Genomic DNA, 12,938 nt, shown 5'->3' with positions numbered 1-12,938 from the left:
ATCTAACCACCAAATGCAAAAAAAAATTAAAAGCAGTAAGGGAAAAGGAGTCACTTGTCATATAAATACAGACATGTTAGAAATACAACATAATTCTTACCAGAGATTCTAAAAGCCAGAAGATCCTGGACAGATGTCACACAGAACCTAATAGAACACAAATACCAACCAAGGCAAAATTCTCAATTAACATGAATGAGGAAACCAAGATATTCCATGGCAAAACAAAATTTACACAATATCTTTACACAAATTCATCCCTACAAAGAATAATAGTGTTGGGAGCGGCTAAAGATGACACTGACATCTAGTGGTCGTATGTGGTATTACACCCATTATAGCCATGTCTTTTGCCTTCCTCTTGCATTTACAAGGCCAGGGTGATATGCATGCTAATAAGGTATCTCATACTCCACCAATCCCCAGAGGACAAGTTTACAGCCACTCTCTGTCTTGTATTTAAGGTGAGTGCCTTTGTTCCCCGGAGTCTCCCGTATCAAGAATAAGGTGTTCCTGCAATAAAGGCTGTTGAGAAGAATCCAACGGTATTGCATCTTCCTTGCTGGTCGAGGTGGGAGCTTCAAATAGATTGAAAAACTCCAACAAAAGCAGGGAAACTACATGCTAGGAAAGGCACGAAAGTAAAGTTCTTTCAAAAAACCCAAAAAAGCACAATTCCTTCCTCCCAAAACCCGTGGGAGAGAGAGCTCACCAGCCAGATAGGTGGGAACTCCTGAGATTGCAGTGCAGGAGAGACTTCCAGTACTGCCCACCCTTGCCCACATCCCTGGTACAAGAGGAAACTGTATAGGGCCTCTGGGAACAGTAAGATAGGGTCACTCAACGCTGTGGCCCAGACATCACCCTAATCTGAAGGGACCCAGTCAAACAGCTCCCTGCACCCAAATCCCGTGGGAAGGAGACCTAGAACTTCAGAGGGACAGACATGCCTAGGAAGCCAGAGTAGACTACTTTCTGCCTACATTTCTGACACTAGAGGAAAACGCCTAGAACCATCTGGGCCCCCTATGCACAGGGTCCCGAGCAAAGGCAGGGCAGGCCCTTCTGGTTGCTGCCTTCATGGAGAACTGAAACACTGGCTCGGAGAAGCAACTCCAGGCTCAAGACCAGAGGTAAGACCAACTTTTCTGCTCCAAGTGACCAGCCTGGTGGACTCAGGACTCTCAAAGACAAAATGCCTTTGGGACCAGGCACTTCCGGTTTGTAGCTGGGACCCAAACCTCACTGATCCCAGCCCAGAGCTCTCTGCTCCCAAAACCCTTGGGAGGAGAGAGCTCACCACCCAGAAAGGTGGGCACTCCAGAGACTGCAGGGCAGGAGGGAACACCAGTACTTCCCACCTTGCCCACATTCCTGGCCCAAGAGGAAACTGTATAGGGCCTCTGGAAAAAGAAGGATAGGGGCACTCAACACTGAAGTCCAGACAGCATCCGGATCTGAAAAGTCCTGGTCAAACAGCTCCCAGTACCCAAAACCCTTGGGAGGGAGAGCTATACTTTCAGAGGGGCAGACATGCCTGGAAAGCCAGAGGAAACTACTCACTGCCCACAATTCTGACTCTGGAGGACAATGCCTGGCACCAACTGTGCCCCGTGTGCACAGGGTCCCAAGTGAAGGTGGGGCAGGACCTTCTGGTGGCTGCCCCCACTGAGAGCAGAAACCAGGTGTGAGAAGTGACACCAGGCTTGAGACCAGAGAAAAGATCAACTTTTCTGCTCACACTGACCTGCCTGGTAGACTCAGGAAACACACCCACAGGAACACGTGAAGACCAGTAGACAGGAAAGACTACACACCTGAAAGCAGAACACTCTGTTCCCATAACTGGCTGAAAGAGAACAGGAAAACAGGTCTACAGCACTCCTGACAAACAGGCCTACAGGACTGTCTAACCACTGTCAGAAATAGCAGAACAAGGTAACACCAGAGACAACGTGATGGCAAGAGGCAAACGCAGGTATCCAAGCAACAGAAATCAAGACTACATGGCATCATCGGAGCTCAATTCTCCCACCAAAGCAAACACTGAATATCCAAACACACCAGAAAAGCAAGATCTAAATTTAAAATCACATTTGATCATGATGATGGACAACTTCAAGAAAGACATGAAGAACTCCCTTAGAGAAATGCAGGAAAACACAAATAAACAAGCAGAAGCCTATAGAGGGGAAATGCAAAAGTCCCTGAAAGAATTACAGGAAAACACAATCAAACAGATGAAGGAAATAAAAATGGATATAGAAGCAATAAAGAAAACACAAAGGGAGACAACCCTGGATATAGAACACCAAAGGAAGAGAAAAGGAGCCATAGATACAAGTATCACCAACAGAATGCAAGAGATAGAAGAGATAATCTCAGGAGCAGAGATTCCATAAAAATAATCAACTCAACTGTCAAAGATAATGTAAAACAGAAAAAGCTACTGGTCCAAAACATACAGCAAATCCAGGACACAATGAGAAGATCAAACCTAAGGATAATAGGTATGGAAGAGAGTGAAGACTCCAAACAAAAAGGACCAGTAAATATCTTCAACAAAATCAAAATCATAGAAGAAAACTTCCCTAACCTAAAGCAAGAGATGCCCATAAACATACAAGAAGCCTACAGAATTCCAAATAGATTGGACCAGAAAAGAAACTCCTCCCATCACATAATAGTCTAAACAGCAAATGCACAAAACAAAGAAAGAATATTAAAAGCAGTAAGGGAAAAAGGTCAAATAGCATATAAAGGCAGACATATCAGAATTACACCAAACTTCTCACCAGAGACTGTGAAAGCCAGAAGATCCTGGATAGATGTCAAATACACCTTAAGAGAGAACAAAAGCCAGCCCAGGTTACTGTATCCAGCAAAACTCTCAATTAACATAGATGGAGAAACCAAGAAATTCCATGACAAAACCAAATTTACACAATATCTTTCTACAAATCCAGCCATACAAACAATAATAAATGGTAAAGCCCAACAGAAGGAGGCAAGCTATACCCTAGAAAAAGCAAGAAACTAATAGTTCTGCAACAAAACAAACAGAACACAAGCACAGAAGCATAATCTCACATCCAAACATGAATAAAACAGGAAGCAACAATCACTATAACTTAATATCTCTCAAAATCAATGGAGTCAATTCCTCAATAAAAAGACACAGATTAACACACTGGATATGCAATGATGACCAAACATTTTGCTGCCTACCAAAAACACACCTCAGAAACAATGATAGACACTACCTCAGAGTAAAAGGCTGGAAAACAACTTTCAAAGAAAATGGTCTGAAGAAGCAAGCTGGAGTAGCCATTCTAATATCGAATAAAATAGACTTTCAACCAAAAGTCATCAAAAAAGATAAGGAAGGACACTTCATATTCATCAAAGGAAAAATCCACCAAGATGAACTCTCAATCCGAAATTTCTATGCTCCAAATACAAGGGCACCTACATACATAAAAGAAACCTTACTAAAGCTCAAAACACACATTGCACCTCATGCAGTAATAGTAGGAGACTTCAACACCCCATTCTCATCAATGGACAGATCAGGGAAATAGAAATTAAACAGAGACATAGACAGACTAAGAGAAATCATGAACCAAATGGACTTAACAGGTGTGTATAGAACATTTTATCCTAAAACAAAAGGATATACCTTCTTCTCACCACCTCATGGTACTTTCTCCAAAATTGACCATATAATCTGTCATAAAAAGGCCTCAACAGATTCAGAAACATATAAATAATCCCATGTGTCCTATCAGACCACCACAGGCTAAAGCTGGTCTTCAATAACAATAAGGAAAGAATGCTCATTTATACATGGAAGTTGAAAATGCTTTACTCGATGATAACCTGGTCAAGGAAGAAATAAAGAAAAAAATTAAAGACGTCTTAGAATTTAATGAAAATGAAGATACAGCATACCCAAACTAATGGGACACAATGAAAGCTGTGCTAAGAGTAAAACTCATAGCTCTGCGTGCCTGCAGAAAGAAACAGGAGAGAGCATATATCAGCAGCTTGACAGCACACTTAAAAGCTCTAGAACAAAAAGAAGCAAATACACACAGGAGGAGTAGAAGGCAGGAAATAATCAAATTCTTCACTCCTTTAAAAAGGGAACAAGAATACCCTTGGCAGGGAACAGGGAGGCAAAGTTTAGAACAGAGGCTGAAGGAACGCCCATTCAGAACCTGCCCCACATGTGGCCCATACATATACAGCCACCCAATTAGACAAGATGGACGAAGGAAAGTAGTGCAGGCTGACAGGAACCAGATATAGATCTCTAACGAGAGACAAAGCCAGAATACATCAAATACATAGGCGACGGACAGCAGCAAACCAAGGAACTGAGAACGGGACCCCCATTGAAGGATTCAGAAGAAGGACTGAGAGAGCTTTAAGGGGCTTGAGACCCTATATGAATATCAATGCCAACCAAACACAGCTTTCAGGGACTAAGCCACTACCCAAAGACTATACATGGAATGACCCTGGGCTCCATCCTCATAGGTAGCAATAGATAATCTAGTAAGGGCACCAGTGGAAGGGGAAGCCCTTTGTCCTGCCAAGACTGAACCCCCAGTGAACAGGATTGTTGGGGGGGCGGTTATGTGGGGAGGATGAGAAGGGAAACACCCATATAGAAGGGGAGGAGGAGGGATTAGGGGGATGTTGGCCTGGAAACCTGGAAATGGAATAACAATTTTAATGTAAATAAGAAATACCCAATTTAATAAAGATGGAAAAAAATGTTAGGTAAAAAAAAAAAGACATAGACTAACAAACTGGATAAGTTAACAGGACCCAGCATTTTGCTCCATAAAAAAAACAAAGCACGGTGAGAAAAACAGACACTATCTCAGAGTAAAAGACTGGAAAATACATTTTCCAAGCAAATGGTCCCCACAAAAAAAGTTGTAGTAGCCATTCTAATATCGAATATGATCGATTTTCAAAGAAAAGTTATTAAAAAAGATAAGGAAGGACATTTCATATTCATCAAAGGAAAAATCCATCAAGCTGAACTCTCAATTCTAGACAACTATTATCCCAATGCAATGGCAACCACATTCATAAAAGAAATTTTACTAAAGATAAAAGAACAGAATGTACCTCAAACAATAATAGTTGGAGACTTCAACATTCCACTCTCACCAATGGATAGATCATGGAAACAGAAATTGAACAGAGATACAGTAAAAGGAACAGAAGTTATGAACCAAATGGTTTTAACAGATACCTATAGAACATTTCATGCTAAAACAAAAGAATATACTTTCTTCTCAGAACATCATAAGACTTTCTCCAAAATTGATCATATAATCAGTCCCAAAACAGGTCTCAACAAATATAAGAAGATTGAAATAGTCCCATGCATTCTATCAGATGACCATGGAATAAGGCTGTTCTTCAACAACAAAATCAACAGAAAGCACACATACACATGGAAGCTGAATACATTATACTCAATGATAACTTAGTCAAAGAAGAAATAAAGAAAATGAAGACTTTTTAGAACTCAATAGAAATGAAGTCACAACATGCCCAAATTTATGGGACACAATGAAAGTAGTGCTAAAAAGAAAACTTATAGCTGTGAGTGCCTCCAAAATGAAACAGGAGAGAACATACAGTAGCAGCTTGACAGCACACCTAAAAGTTCTAGAACAAAAAGAAACAAATACACCCAAGAGGAGTAATGACAGGAAACAATCGAATTCAGGGCTGAAATCAACCGAGTAGAAACAAAATCAACAAAACCAGGAGCTGGTTCTTTGAGAAACTCAACAAGATAGATAAACCCTTAGCCAGACTAATCAGAGAGCACAGAGAGTGTATCCAAATTAACATAATCAGAAATGAAGAGGGAGACAAACAACAGAAACCAAGAAAGTTGAAAAAAAATCAACAGATCCTATTACAAAAGTCTATACTCAACAAAATTGGAAAATCTGGAGGAAATGGAAAATATCCTGGACAGACACCAGTTAAATCAGAATCAGATAAACCATCTAAACACTCCCATAATCCCTAAAGAAATAGAAGCAGTCATTAAAAATATCTCCGGCTTGTTCTCTCTGTTCTTCTCTGCTCTTCCTTGTCTCTTTTCTCCCCATACTCCCTCCCCCTCCCCCATATGCCCATGGCTAGCCTTCTTTCCTCTTCTCTCTTCTTCTCTCATTAAACCTCTCCACATGGAAAAAATAGTCTCCCAATCAAAAAGAAGCCCCAAACCAGATCAGTTTAGTGCAGAATTCTATCAGACCATCAAAGAAGTCCTAATACTAATACTCTCAAATTATTCCATAAAATAGCAACAGAAGAAATACTATTCAATTCATTCCATGAAGCCACAATTACGTTTATAATTAAATGACAACAAAGACCCAACAAAGAAAGAGAAATTTGGACCAATTTCTCTTATGAATAATGATGCAAAAATACTCAATAAAATTCTCACAAATTGAATCGAAGAACACAACAAAATGATCATCCATCATGATCAAGTAGGCTTCATTCCAGGGACACAGGGATAGTTCAATATACAGAAATCCATTAATGTGATCCACTATAAAACAAACTCAAAAAAAAATACTATATGATCCTTTCATTAACTGCTGAGAAAGCATTTGACAAAATTCAACACTCCATCATGATAAAAGTCTTGGAAAGATAAAGAATTCAAGGCCCATACCTGAACATAGTAAAAGTAATATACAGCCAATCAGTGGCCAACATCAAGAGAGAAATTTGAAGCCATGCCACTAAAATCAGTGACTAGACAAGGCTGCCTAATCTCTCCCTACCTATTTAATATAGCACTTGAAGTCCTACCCAGAGAAATTATACAACAAAAAGAAATCAAAGGGATGCAGATTAGAAAAGTAAATGTTAAAATATCAATATTTGCAGATGATATGATAATATATGTACGACTCCAAAAATTACACCAGAAACTGTTAAACATGATAAACAACTCCAACAAATTGGCCGGACAAAAGTTGACTCAAATAAAACAGTAGCCTTCCTCTGCTCAAAAGGATAAACAGGCTAAGAAAGAAATGAGGGAAGTGACAGCTTTCACAATAGTCACAAATAATATAAAATACCTGGGTGTGACTCTAACCAAGCAAGTGAAAGATCCTATGACAAAAAACTTCAAGTCTCTGAAGAAAGAAATTGAAGATCTCAGAAACTGAAAAGATCTCCCATGCTCATGGATTGGCAGGATTAATCTAGTAAAAACTGGCACCTTGCTAAAAGCAATCTACAGATTCAAAGCAATCCTCATCAAATTTCCAACTCAATTCTTCATGGAGTAAGAAAGAACAATTTGCAAATATATTTGGAATAACAAAAAAATAAACAAAACAAAAACAAAACCAGATAGCCTCTGCCACCTCCACTTTTCTGCTGGGACAGACTGCTAGCTAGACTCCTCCCCAGAAGAGGCTATACCCTGAGACATTCCAAAGGATCCACTGCATTTAACATTTTGTATGAACCCAGCCCCGAAGTCCCACAGATGCTGCTGGGGGCCATTGGATTTGGGGACTCACCATGGCCACAAAACCCAACACGCTTAATACCTATCCCCTTCTAGCTGGTCCTCCCCCCATCCTGGATATTTTTTATTTGCCTTCAAATGTTATTCTCTTTCGCTGTTTCCCATCTATAAGCCCCCTATCCCGCCCTCTCCCACTATAAGTGTGTTCCCCCTCTCCAGCCACCCCCTGCCCTCCTCCCTGCCCTGATACTCCCCTACACTTGGAGAAGGAGGGTTCAGCCTTGCAAGGACCAATGGCTTCTCCTTTCATTGTGCCCAACAAGACCATCCTCTGCTACATATAAAGCTGGAGCCATGGTTCGGTTCATGGGTAGTCTTTGAGTAGTGATTTTGTCCCTGGGAGCTCTGATTGGTTGGTATTGTTGTTCTAATGGGGCTGCCAGCCCCTTCAACTCTTTCCACCCTTTCTCTAACTCCTCCAACGCGGACCCCTTTCTCAGGTCAATGGTTTGCTTCTATCATTCACCTCTGTATTTGTCACGTTCTGACTGAGCTTCTCAGGAGACAGATATGCCAGGCTCCTGTCGGCATGCACTTCGTGGCTTCAGCAATACTGTCTACCATTCCTTCAGTCTCTGCTCCAAACTTTGTCTCCATATCTCCTCCTATGAATATTTTTAAGACAGACAGAAGCATCCAAACTTTGGTCTTCCTTCCTGAGCTTCATGTGGTCTGTGGATTGTATCATAGGTAATTTGAGCTTTTGGGCTAATATTCATTTATCAGTGAGTGCATACCCTGTGTGTTTTTTTGTGATTGGGTTACCTCACTCAGGATATTTTCTAGTTCCATTCATTTGCCTATGAATTTCATTAAGTCATTCTTTTGTTAAATGAGTAGTACTCCATTCTGTAAATGTACCACATTTTATGTATCCATTCCACTGTTCAAGGGCATCTGGGTTCTTTCCACCTTCTGGCTCTTATAAATAAGGTGGCTATGAACAGAGTAGACTATGTGTCCTTGTTGTATGTTTGAGCACCATTTGTGTATATGTCCAGGAGTGGAATAGCTGGGTCCTCAGTAAAATGTCCAATTTTTTGAGAAGGCTCCGCACTAATATCCAGAATGGTTTGACCAGCTTTCAATCCCATCAACAATGGAGGAGTGTTCCTCTTTCTCCACATCCTTGTCAGCATCTGTTGTCACTTGAGTTTTTGACCTTAGCCATTCTGACTGGTCTGAGGTAGAATCTCAGGCTTGTTTTGATTTGCATTTCCATGATGACAAAGGATGTTGAACATTTCCTTACGTATTTCTGAGTCATTAGATGTTCCTCAACAGCGAATATCTTGTTTAGCTCTGTACCCCATTTTTAATAGGGTAATTTGACTCTCTGGAGTCTAAATTCTTGAGATCTTTGTATATATTGAATATTAGCTGTCTATTGGATGTAGGATTGGTAAATATCATTTCCCAATATATTGGTTGCTGTTTTGTTCTAATGACAGTGTCTTTTGCCTTACAGAAGCTTTGCAGTATTATGAGGTCCCATTTGTCAATTCTTGATCTTAGAGCATAAGCCATTGGTGTTTTGTTCAGGATATTTTCCCCTATACCTATGTGTTCAAGGCTCTTCCCAAATTTTTCTTCTATTAGTTTGAGTGTATCTGGTTTTATGTGGATGTCCATAATCTACTTGGACTTAAGATTTGTATATGGAAAAAAGAATGGATCAATTAGTATTCTTCTACATTCTTACCTTCGATTGAACTAGCACCATTTGTTGAAAATGTTATTTTTTCCACTGTATGGTTTGAGCTCCTTTGTCAAATATCAAGTGATCATATGTGTGTGGGTTCATTTCTGGGTCTTCAATTCTATTCCACTGATCTACCTGTCTGTCTAAGAGCAGACATAAGACCAAATTTTCTGCTCCAAGTGACCCACCTAGAACCCTCAGGACAAAAAAACCCAGGAGCACTCTGGGGCAAGACCCTACTTGTTTCAGCCTGCACCCAGAGATAAACAGTCCCACAGCTCTTTCTACCCAGATCTGGCTGGAAGAAAACAGGTCTACAGGAGGGTCAAGCCTCTGTCAGAAAGAGCAAGGCCAGCTAACACCAGAGACCACCTAATGGAGAGAAGCAAGGGCAGGAACCTAAGCAACAGAAAGCAAAAGTGCTTAGGATCATCAGAGCCCTGTTACTCCAACAAAGCAAATACTGGATATCCAAACACACCGAAATGGCAATATTTGGATTTAAAATCACATCTCATGATGATGATAGAGGACTTTAAGAAGGACATAAATAACTCCCTTTAAAAAAATTCAGAACAACACAGGTAAACATGTAGAAGCCAAGATGAAACACAAAAATCCCTTAAAAAATTACAGGAAAACACAAGAAAACAGGTGAAGGAATTGAACAAAACCCTCCAGGGTTTAAAAGGGTGAATAGAAACAATAAAAAAATCATGAAGAGAGACAACACTGGAGATTGAAAACTATGAAAGAGATCAGTAGTCATACACACAAGCATCACCAACAGAATACAAGAGATAGAAGAGAGAATCCCAGGGGCAGAAGATAACATAGAAAGCATTGACACAACCATCAAAGATAATGTAAAATGAAGAAACCTCCTAATCCAAAACATTCAGAAAATCCAGGACACAATGAGAAGATCAAACCTAAAGGTAATAGGTATAGAAGAGAGCTAAGACTCCCAACATAAAGGCTAGTAAATATCTTCAACAAAATGATAGAATATAACTTCCCTAACCTAAAAAAAGAGATGCCCATAAACAAACAAGAAGCATACAGAACTTGAAATAAATTGGACCAGAAAAGAAATTCCTCCTGTCAGATGAAAGTCAAAATACCAAATATACAAAACAAAAGAAGAATATTAAAATCAGGAGGGGAAAAATGTCAAGTAACATATAAAGGCAGAACTATCAGAATTACATTAGACATTAACCAGTGACTATGAAAGCCAGAAGATCCTGGGCAGATATCATACAGACCCTAAGAGAACACAAATCCCAGCCCAGGCTACTGTATCTAACAAAACTCTCAATTAACATAGAACGAAAAACCAAGATATTTCATGATAAACCCATCAATAAACTAAATTCCCTAATAAAAACATAGACTAACAGACCAGATATGTAAAGAGGACCCAACATTTTGCTGCATAGAGAAAACACATCTCAAAGACAGTCACTACCTCAGACTAAAAGGCTGGAAAAAACTTTGCAAGCAAATGGTCTGAAGAAACAAGCTGGGGTAGTCATTTTTTTTAATATTGAATAAAATCAACTTTTAACCAAAAGTTATCAAGAAAGATGAGGAAAGACACTTCATCATCATCGAAGCACATATTTCACCCCACACAATAATAGCAGGAGATTTCAACACCTCACTCCCATTAATGTACAGATCATGGAAACAGAAACTAAACAGAGACATAGAGAAACTAACAGAAGTTATGAACCCAATGGATTTAACAGATATTTATAGAACATTTCATCCTAAAACAAAAGGATATACCTTCTTCTCAGCAACTCATGGTACCTTCTCCAAATTGACCATATAATCGGTCACAAAACAGGCCTCAACAAATACAAGGAGATTGAAATAATCCCATGCATCCTATCAGATCACCACAGACTAAAGCTGGTCTTCAATAACAACAATAAAGACAGAAAGCCAACATGTACTTGGATATTGAACAATGACCTACTCAACGATAACTTGATCAAGAAATAAAGAAAGAAATTAAACACTTTTGAGAATTTAATGACAATGAAGGCACAACATACGCAAACTTATGGGACACAATGAAAGTATGGCTAAGAGGAAAACTCATAGCTCTGACTGCCTCCAAAAAGAAACAGGAGAGATCATACATTAGCAACTTGACAGCAAATGTAAAAGCTCTAGAACAAAAAGAAGCAAATGCAAGAGGAGTAGAAGGCAGGAAATACTCAAACTCAGGGCTGAAACTGACCAAGTAGAAACAAAAAGGACTACATAAAGAGTAAACAAAGGGGCTGGGGATTTAGCTCAGTGGTAGAGCGCTTACCTAGGAAGCGCAAGGCCCTGGGTTCGGTCCCCAGCTCCAAAAAAAAAAAAAAAAAAAAAAAAAAAAAAAAAAAAAGAGTAAACAAAACCAGGAGCTGGTTCTTTGAGAAAATCAACAAGAGAGATAAATCCATAGCCAGACTAACCAGAGGGTGTATCCAAATTACCCAAATCAGAAATAAACAGGGAGAAATAATCTTAGAAAGGACTGAAAGAGCTTGAAGGGGCTCGAAACCCCATATGAACAACAATGTCAACCAACCAGAGCTTCCAGGACTAAGCTACTCTCCAAAGACTATACATGTACTGACCCTGGGTTCCAACCTCATAGGTAGCAATGAACAGCCTAGTAAGAGCACCAGTGGGAGGGGAAGTCCTTGGTCCTGCCAAGACTGAACCCCCAGTGAACGTGAGAGTTTGGGGGAAGGGTGGTAATGGGGGGAGGACGGGGAGGGGAACACCCATACAGAAGGGGAGGGGGAGGGGATAGGGGGATGTTGGCCTGGAAACCCGGAAGGGGAATAACAATCAAAATGTAAATAAGAAATACTCAAATTAATAAGGAGCCCAGGGTCAGTCCATGTATAGTCTTTGGGTTGTGGCTTAGTCCCTGGAAGTTCTGGTTGGTTGGCACTGTTGTTCATATGGGGTCTCAAGCCCCTTCAAGCTCTTTCAGTCCTTTCTAAACAGATACCAAGTAACAAAGTTAAATAAGGATCAGATAAACCATCTAAGCAATCCTATAAATCCTAAAAAAAAAAAAAAAAAAAAAGAAGCAGTTCTTAAAAGTTTCCCAACAAAAAAGAGCCCAGGACCAGATGGGTTTAGAGCAGAATTCTATCCGACCTTCATAGAAGACCTCGTACCAATACTGTCCAAAGTATCCTCGAACTAAAAACAGAAGGAGCACTACTAAATTCCTTTTATGAAGCCACAATTAGGCTTATACCTAAACCACACAAAGAAAGAGTACTTCAGACCAATTTCCTTTATGAATATTGATGCAAAAAAATCTTCAAAACACTTCTCACAACCAAATCCAAGAACACATCAAAGTGATCATCCATCATGATCAGGTAGGCTTCATCCCAGGAATGCAGAGATAGTTCAATATATGGAATTCCATCAATGTAATTCCCCATGTAAATAAAATCAAAGGAAAAAAACACATGTTCATTTCATTAGATGTTGAGAAAGCATTTGACAAAATTCAACACCCCTTCATGATAAAAGTCCTGGAAAGAATAGGAATTCAAGGCCCATACCTAAACATAGTAAATGCAATGTAGAGCAAACCAGTAGTCAACA

At 39.8% G+C, this 12,938-nt stretch overlaps 1 protein-coding gene across 1 annotated transcript in view; it reads right to left on the bottom strand.

The window, feature by feature from the left end:
• The window catches only part of LOC120098584 (cytochrome P450 2C7-like), a 266,275-nt gene that overhangs the window by 28,225 nt on the left and 225,112 nt on the right, over nucleotides 1-12,938 (bottom strand). The window lies entirely within an intron of this gene.

Source organism: Rattus norvegicus, chromosome 1 (genome assembly GCF_036323735.1).
Source record: "Rattus norvegicus strain BN/NHsdMcwi chromosome 1, GRCr8, whole genome shotgun sequence".
Taxonomy (NCBI): domain Eukaryota; kingdom Metazoa; phylum Chordata; class Mammalia; order Rodentia; family Muridae; genus Rattus; species Rattus norvegicus.
This window is presented reverse-complemented; position numbering and strand designations above follow the sequence as displayed.